Below are 9,844 nucleotides of genomic sequence, written 5' to 3' on the forward strand. Positions count from 1 at the left end.
ATCTGCATACAGGTTTCTCAGGAGGCAGGTCAGGTGGTCTGGTATTCCCATCTCTTTCAGAATTTTCCACAGTTTGTTGTGATCCACATAATCAAAGGTTTTGGCATAGTCTATAAAGCAGAAATAGATGGTTTTCTGGAACTCTCTTTCTTTTTCCATGATCCAGTGGATGTCGGCAATTTGATCTCTGGTTCCTTTGCCTTTTCTAAATCCAGCTTGAACATTTGGAAGTTCACAGTTTACGTACTGTTGAAGCCTGGCTTGGAGAATTTTAAGCATTACTTTGCTAGTGTTGTGAGGTGAGTGCAATTGTACAGTAGTTTGAGCATTCTTTGGCATTGCCTTTCTTTGGGATTAGAATGAAAACTGACCTTTTCCAGTCCTGTGACCACTGCTGTATTTTCCAAATTTGCTGGCATACTGAGGGCAGCACTTTCACAGCACCATCTTTTAGGATTTGAAATAGCTCAACTGGAATTCCATCACCTCGACTAGCTTTGTTCATAGTGATGCTTCCTAAGGCCCTCTTGACTTTGCATTCTAGGTTGTCTGGCTCTAGGTGAGTGATCACACCATTGTGGTTATCTGGGTCATGAAGATCTTTTTTGTATAGTTCTTCTGTGTATTCTAGCCACCTCTTCTTAATCTCTTCTGCTTCTGTTCTGTTCAGTTCATTTCAGTCGCTCAGTCATGTCCGACTCTTTGCGACCCCATGAATTGCAGCACGCCAGGCCTCCCTGTCCATCACCAACTCCCAGAGTTCACTCAGACTCACGTCCATCAAGTCAGTGATGCCATCCAGCCATCTCATCCTCTGTTGTCCCCTTCTCCTCTTGCCCCCAATCCCTCCCAGCATCAGAGTCTTTTCCAATGAGCCAACTCTTCGCATGAAGTGGCCAAAGTGCTGGAGTTGGAGCTTTAGCATCATTCCTTCCAAAGAAACCCCAGGGCTGATCTCCTTCAGAATGGACTGGTTGGATCTCCTTGCAGTCCAATGCACTCTCAAGAGTCTTCTCCAACACCACAGTTCAAAAGCATCAGTTCTTCGGTGTTCAGCCTTCTTCACAGTCCAACTCTCACATCTATACATGACCACAGGAAAAATGATAGCCTTGACAAGATGGACCTTTGTTGTCAAAGTAATGGCTCTGCTTTTGAATATGCTATCTAGGTTCGTCATAACTTTCCTTCCAAGGAGTAAGCATCTTTTAATTTCATGGCTGCAGTCACCATCTGCAGTGATTTTTGTTGTGCCCATCTTTGCATGAAATGTTTCCTTGGTATCTCTAATTTTCTTGAGGAAATCTCTAGTCTTTCCCATTCTATTGTTTTCCTTTGTTTCTTTGCATTGATCACTGAGAAAGGCTTTCTTATGTCTCCTTGCTATTCTTTGGAACTCTGCATTCAAATGGGTATATCTTTCCTTTCCTCCTTTGCCTTTCACATCTTTTCTTTTCTCAGCTATTTTTAAGGCCTCCTTGAATAGCCATTTTGCCTTTCTGCATTTCATTTTCTTGGGGATGGTCTTGATCCCTGCCTCCTGTACAATGTCACAAGTCTCCATCCATAGTTCTTCGGGCAATCTATCAGATCTAATCCCTTGAATCTATTTGTCACTTCCACCATATAATTGTAAGGGATTTGATTTATGTCATACCTGAATGGATACTTCAAATCTTTACTTAGATTTGAAAAATCAATGCCATTTAGTATTAAGGTTGGGGGTAAAGGACTGGAGAGACTATATCTGTGTGTCAGATATTGAGATTAGAGTACAGATGAGAGATGGTGCTGAGAATCTCACTGTTCAGTAAATGGATCAATAATTCCTGTTTTAGTCCTTGACCTGCCGCTTCACTCTACTCTGCTTAATGTCACTGACTTCAAGTCTCCTCCAGTTTAAATCCAGAGAATAAATCTAGTGCTCCTGAAACACAGGTGGCCAGGGTCCAACCACTTACATGTCCCCTTTTATCTTTATATATCCCTCTCCCTCATCTTCTGCAACATGTGGCACTCCAAGGGCTGAGCCTCCAGAGGGTGTTCATGGTATATTTATAGTAATCGGGTATAATCTAGGGTAGTTGGCATACTTCTAGTCTAGTCAGTGCTACCTCCTCATTTCTTTCTGTCCTCCAAAAATTTTTCATCCACGCCTATAGTCTCTCTGCACTCTCTGTCCTTGTGAAAGAAAAACTTAATTTTATTCTTTTTTTGCCATTTTCTAAGAAGTGTTGAAGAGAGAGAGCATTTTTACTCTTCAAGTGGTGGCACGCGCCACTGAGGCCTCCCCGACTGCTCTGGTCCATTGTCCCTTTCTTTCTCAGGTCCCAGAGTTCTGGGAACAGATCACTAGTAGCTACTTTCTATTCCCTATTGATCTCTTCAACTAAAAATACTACTCCTATATTCTATATCATACATTAGAACACTTGATCACTTTCCATCTTGGTCTGCCTTTACTTCACGCATCAGTAGATGACTCATTGCAGGGACAAAGACTAACATTTTTATGCAGCCCCACAATGCCTAAAATAGGAGATCTCAGACTTTAGTGTGTCTAAGGATCACTAAGAGAACTTGTTTAAAATGAAAATTCCCTCAGAGAAATTGAATATGCTGTGATACTGTCCTCAGAACTATCCATCTAACAGCACACCAATGTGATTCTGACTCAGGTAGTTTTGAACCGTAGTAGAGATATTATTGTCTAAGGAGACTTTGAAGCACCTTTTCAAGAAAAAATGAATTGATTACATTGCTAGATTTTTTTTTAATTCTTCCCCATTTTATTTTTAAAAGTATAGAATTCTGATTTCCCTTAATATACTATTGTGAATCAGATTGTTCATGAATTTTTCTGTTCTTTAGATTTGTTATAATTTTATTTCCCTTTAATACTTCTTACGGTTATAAATTTCATAAGTTTACAGCCATTCATACAAATTATAGTTCTATATTATTGTGTTTCCCTTAATTTCTTATAAGAGTCACAGGTGCTCTAGTTATTAAATCCCTGGATTTGACAAATGTATTAGTCAGCTCAGGCTGCCATGACAAAGAACCATAAGTTAGCTGACTTAAACAATAGAAATTTATTTCCTCACAGTTCTGGAAGCTAGAAGATCAAAGTGAGAAGATAAGCATGGTTGGGTTCTGATGAACACCCTCTTCCAAGCTCATAGACTTCTGAGAGAGTTAACTTAGGCATGTTGCTAGGGAGACCAAGGCCCTTTAAGGATGAAATGAACATTCTTCATTTTTCACATTCTTTTACCTTAGACACGTAGACCTCGTGGGCAGCAGTATCTCTTGCTCAAGGACATGCTTTTTTAAGCTCAGAATGTATGTTATGGGAGAAGGTTTGGGTAAAACTTCCACAGCCTTGAGCTCTGGTTTCTCCCACAACCTTGAGCTCTGGGTTAACCTGTTCCTTCTGGCTACTCTTGTGCTGATGTCATCCTAGGATTTTGTTATGGGATAGGGCCTGGGAAAAATTTTCACATCCTTGAGGCATTTTTTTCTATTCTCAGCAGCTAACAAAAGTATATAATGCTCTACTTAAACTAGCAAGGCTGGTAATCTTTCTACCCCCTTCTGATGTCTATGTCAGAAGCTTTTTTTTTCTGTTACTATCACTTTAATAAAATTTCTAGTACACAAAGCTATAAGTGACTGAGATTGTCATTGGTCCCAGAGTTAAATCTTCTCCTTCGGAGACCACAAATCCGGCATTCACCAAACACCATAAGCTTTATCTATCATCTTTCACCTATCATCTCGCCTGGGATCCCAAGACAAGGTGTAAGCTATCATCTTGGGGGCTAAGCTAAAGCTATGGCTTCTTCGTCTTACTGCCTTCTCGCTGTGTGCTCGTATTAACTTTTCTTAGTATGTGCATGTGGAGTGAGGTAGAGAAAGTTCTCTTCTTTATAGCCACCAATACTGTCTTATTAGGACCCTATCCTTACGAGCTCAATTTACCTAAAAGCCTTAGCTCCAAATGCAGCCACATTGGAGATTAGGGCTTCAACAAATCAACTGGGGAATGGGGGGACAGACTGAGTCCAGAGCAGCAAATCACACACAGTACTTACACACAGCTATAGTGACATCTAAACATGTACACGCAGGACTTGCCACAGGACTTTGAATGTGACAGGTGCTCAAGAAGCATTTGTTTGATGAGTAAGCACAGCTACACAACAGCTAAGGAGGGAAGATTATCTGATATGCTCTCCTTTACACAAAGTCAGTGTGTGAAAATGTTATAATATGCATATTTATATATTTGATTACACAAAAGAATTCACTTGGACTTCCTTAAGGCATAAGCATTTTTTTAAAATCCATTTATTCCTGGTTTTTTTTCCCTAAAAAATGAATTGAGGTATATGTATAAAATGGATAATAAATTCAGTTAGTTTCCAAAAGGAACAAGTGATCAGATTCAGAATATGGATGGTTCATCTTCAAAGACTACATGAAAACTATGTTTGTCAATAGTCAGAGAGGTAGAGATTCAAGCTTTGGAAATTAAATGCATCCACATTTCACTGGCCAAAGGGAAGTCCCATGACCACATCTGACTTTAAGGGTAGAGACAGTATAATTCTCCCATGTATAAGAAGTGAACTGGACATTGAATTTGTTGGTGGTGGTGTTGTTCTTGTTTAGTCACTAAGTCGTGTCTGACTCTGTGACCCCACGGACTATAGGACTGTAGCCTGCCAGGCTCCTCTGTCTGTGGGATTTTCCAGGCAAGAATACTGGAGGGGGTTGCCATTTCCTCCCCAAGGGAATCTTTCTGACCCGTGATCGAACCCATGTTTCCCACACTGCAGGCGGATTCTTTACCACTGAGCCACCGGGGAAAGAGTATATGCATTCAACTTTTTTTTTTTGGCTGTTCCGCTTGGCTTGCAGGTTAATGAATAGTAAGTAGTAAAGCCTGCCATAGTGACTATAGGAGCTTTTCCCATGCCAAATCTCATGTATTCTCCAAGGTATTTCCTGAAACATTTTATTTTTGCTAATTTGAGAGTTAGCTTCAATTCCTGATCACCACATAGAAAATGAAAGCCAGAGATGAATTTGAGTTTTACAGCTGCTGAAAAATGTGCAGCAATTTCTTTCCTACACCTCTCTTTGGTGTCTGAGTGGATCTGAAGAGACAATTTTGGTCTTTGAGGCTTCAGAATTGATTGAAAGTGAAATAATTAAGGTCTGTTGCTTTGCCCGAAAAAGCCAGAACCTGAAAGGTGCCCTCAGGGGAAGAGTAGCGTTAACGCACAATATGCTCTAGAGAAGAGAAATGCTGGCTCTTAACAAATCTGCTGAAAGCCTCCCTCAACAGTTTCTCAGCCTTGTCTCCTCAAAGAGCAGAACAGCGAGTTCAGTGAACAGAGACAGAAACCTAAGCCCTGCTGTCTGGAGTGCCTCTGGCAGGAAAGGGTCTTCCTCAGGACAGCATTCTCCGGGCTCACAGAGCGGGGAAAACTTGTCTTAGAAGGAAAGGTCAAATAGGAAAAGCAACAGTCCTCTCACAGTGAGCCCCAGCTCTGAGAGGATTCTGATGTGGTAGCTATAAAACTTACAATACTGCTTTAACAGAGTCAGAAATTCGTTGGAGTTGCCTCAGAAACAACCAATAAAACTACTAAAACTAACAGCTCTAAGAGTCTATGCAATGCTCTCTGCGATACTGAAGCTAAGTAATTCCCAAGTGAGCAGCTTCAATTTATTGTGGGTGGAGCGTTACAGAATAAAAGGAAAGAAAAGTGACATAAAGTGCCCATTTGTGACCGTCACAAACTCTAAAGCCATTTTATTTAGCTCAATTATGGGAAGGGCCATGACAGTAATTTAGACAGAAGAGGTTACTCATAAACTAATCTGACCAGAGGATGAATATAAACAGAACTTAACTGTGTATGAACAATATTGACTCCTGTTTGCAACATAGGTTTGGGGAGTATGCACTACGCTGCACCCTCTCTAACCAATTACCACTGAAGCAATCTGTTGAATTAACCAGCTATTCACAGTGTTATTGTGGAATATCTCAGCTAATACTACAGTATATTAAATCCTTACATCTGGTATAGTATTTTTAGACATCCATGTACTTCTTCAGATCTCACTAGTTGAATTGTATATTAAACCAAGCATTAAATGTATTTGTCCTCAGACTTGCTAATATTTGTTGTACCTGTTGTTTTAATTATATTTAATTACATATCATATAGACTAATGAAATGTAAATGTGAGAAGAAAGAGTTGTTTCTTTTATAAAAAATTAGTCTGAATGCCTTGGAAAGATTCAAATAAAAGTGAATTGTAGGAGAGAAATGTAAAATATTAAAGGAAAAAAATACATTTAGTGTAATTTTACCTAATTGTTTTAGAAATGACTTTACTTAGTTTTACAATAACTGAAAATGGACATCCTTATAATTATGGTAGGATTTATGCAAAATAGATTCAGAATTCCAATTGACTATATCTTGCCTAAAGAGAAAGAATTAATCCTACTTTACAAGATTTTTTAAATTATTCATACAAATCTAAGTAAACATTAAATTCTTAATATACACAAAGTATTATTTTTGGTTTTCATTTTTTCCAAATTTTTATTAGAAAAGTGTTCAAATCTATAGGAAAAAATACATTCACAGAACTATAAACACCTCTATACTTTCACCAAGTTTCACCAGCTTTACTATTTTGCCACATTCTTTATCTTTCTCCATACATATAGGGAGTGCTTCAGTCCATGGGATCACAAAGAGTCGGCAACTAAGTGACCCAACTGAACTGACACATATATTCATACAGATGTGCACATTTTATGAACCATTTGAAACTGAAACACTTCACCCCTAGATACTCCAGCCAGCATTCCTAAGAGTACAGACATTCTCCTACATGAACAAAGCACTAATATCATATTGATAATAATCAATAATATCACCTAATATCCTGTCCTTACTTAAATATTCCAGAAGCTTCTTAAATGTTTTCTATAGTTCTTTTTGTCACATCCAAAAGCCAAGTCAAGTTTTACACAATGCATTTGCTTGTAATGTCTCTTTAATCTCTTTAGAGCAGCTTTTTTTATTTTCTTTTTTTTTTCTATGACATTCTTATTTTTTTTTTATGAAGAGTCTACAACAGTTGTCCTAATGCCTATCTCATATATGGAGATGTCAGATTATTTTCTCAGTACTAGATTCAAATTCAAACTTTTTCCCCCAAGAACACTAAGTACATAAATGATATGCACTTCTTATTGCTTGATATCAAGTCATGATATTATTGTCACTGGTAGCAGTACCTGTACTAGTAATAATAAATTTGATCACTTGCTAAAGGCATGCTTTTTTCTTTTTGTGATAAGAAGTTAATCTGTGAGAAGATACCACACTATCACATGAATATTCCATTAACCAGAAACCTTTGATCCAATAGTTATAGCATTTATTAATGATCTTTGCCTAACTCAAGTATTACATAGTTTCAAAAGGAGAATCTCCTATTCTACTTTTATTAGTTTGTATTTCCTCCCCACACTCCAAAAAAGGAGTTTCTCTCCATTTTCCCTTTTCCTATATTTATCTTTTTTTAAGTACATCATGTTTCCCAGGTGACTCAGTGCTATAGAACCTGCGTGCCAATGCAGGAAATGCTATTTCGATCCCTAGGTTGGGAAGATCCCCTGGAGAAGGAAATGGCAACCAACTCCAGTATTTTTGCCTGCAGAATCTCATTGACAGAGGAGCCTGGTGGGCTACAGCCTGTTAGGTCATAAAGAGTCGGACATAACTGAGTGACTGACACAATAGCAAGTACATCATGGACTCAGAAATCTCCTGCATTTAATATGTAAGCCATTACTTACATCTTTCATTTTTGATGCCCAAAGTATTCCAAATTCTGACAGTGTAAGAACTTTTCTATAGGCTTCTGTTTCTTTTTGAAATATCACCATTAGTCTTTGAATACTTTCTCGCTTTTCAGCACTAGACATTTTGTCCTTTCCCCAAACCAGACCTGGAATCAGCCATTTGTTGAGTAGAGGATGATATTTATAAAATATGGCATTTGATGTGTTTACTGTTATTAGGGTATCTTGCTTCTAGTCTATAATAATTCCTTAATATTATTAAAAATACACACAATGTTCAAATCTCTAGAAGTGTCAAATTTCTGCATGTCTGTGTCTTTTTCTTTCTGTCCCTCTTTTCCTCACCACTTTTCTTTATGTTCTTATGCTACAATCAGAATCCAAATAAGGTCAATACGTTGTAATTGGTTATGTGCCTTCTCTTATCTCTTTCTTTCTTTTCAATTTATTTGCTGAAGAAGTGCTGTCTATTCCCCTGTGGATTATTCCACAGTATGATTTTACTGATTACATCCCCAAGGTATAATTCAGCATGTTCCTCTCCTTCTAGGATTTCCTATGAATTGGACACTAAATCTAGAGATTTTTTTTATTTCTTGGCAAAGGTATCTCATAAGTGACATAATTTACTTTCAGTAGGAGGTGTGTAACACCTAGTTGATTCTTGATATGGTATGTCAAGAACCAATGAAGATCATTATTGAGATCCATTAATTTATTAGGATTGCAAAAGAGTGATACACTACTTATTCCATCTTCATAATTAGCTGAAATACTCATAAATACACATTTCCCATCACCAAATATCTGGTTACCCAGGAATATATTTTGAATCAGAAAATAAGAATATCTGTTTGATACCTTCCATTTAGCAGCAATCTTTTTTCCAGAACAATGAGTTGATAACCTAGATAATCCAAAAGTGACCAATGATTTCTTTGCTATCACGCATTCATGGATTTAAACCAGTTTGACGTGTTTCAGATCACTGCAATTCTTTTCATAATTATGTTGACAGTGTTACACAGTTCATCCAAAAAGAGTCTATTCAAGACGGTTCCTTCATCCTTTTGATACAACACTAGTTGTCTTTGATAATTACTTTACTTTCTGATATAACAAGATATTTCAGGCTTACCTTGTACATTTTCTGCCCAAGATTGTGAAATCTGCATTTCTTCATCAAGGTCTGGTTTCTTTAAATGGAAATTGAGATACAGAGACCACAATCAGTACCTAAAGATATTCAATGATTTGGGATCATTATTGTTTCGCAGAGCACTTTAGTGGAAAGGGCTAGGAAACTGTTTTTTTTTTATGATATAATAAAGCATGTGTTTTCATTGATATTTCCAATTCAAATCCAGAACTACAGGACTTTTTTTAACTTCATCAAGATACTTCATAAGTAACTGTAACTTTTATTAATTTTTTAAGATACTTCATCTTAGTATCTATATTTTTTCTCCTATGTAAAATATTCCAGCTGTTAATATCCAGTTATTATATTTTATCCCACAACACTTACTCACCAGTCTCAAAATAGCACCTGCATTACCACCAACAATATGATTACCAAAACCAGTTTAATATTATTTTGTCTTTTTTTGTTTTTTCCTTTGGCCCTTTGTATATAATACACTGGAGATATACAGTCAACTTTGGTTTAGTTAACTATAATACAAATTTAATAGACATAACACCCTTCTTTGTGATTGCGCTACCAGTCTCAAATGGTAAAGAATCTACCTGCAGTGCAGGAGATCTGGGTTCTATCCCTGGTCAGGAAGATCCCCTGGCGGAGGAAATGGCAACCCACTCCAGTATTCTTGCCGGGGAAACTCCATGGACAGAGGAGCCTGGCAGGCTACAGTCCATGGGGTCGCAAAGAGTCAGACATGACTGAGTGACTAACACTTTCACCAATTTCATACATTT

The sequence above is a fragment of the Bison bison genome, unplaced genomic scaffold (genome assembly GCF_000754665.1).
Source record: "Bison bison bison isolate TAMUID 2011002044 unplaced genomic scaffold, Bison_UMD1.0 scf7180017864304, whole genome shotgun sequence".
NCBI lineage: Eukaryota > Metazoa > Chordata > Mammalia > Artiodactyla > Bovidae > Bison > Bison bison.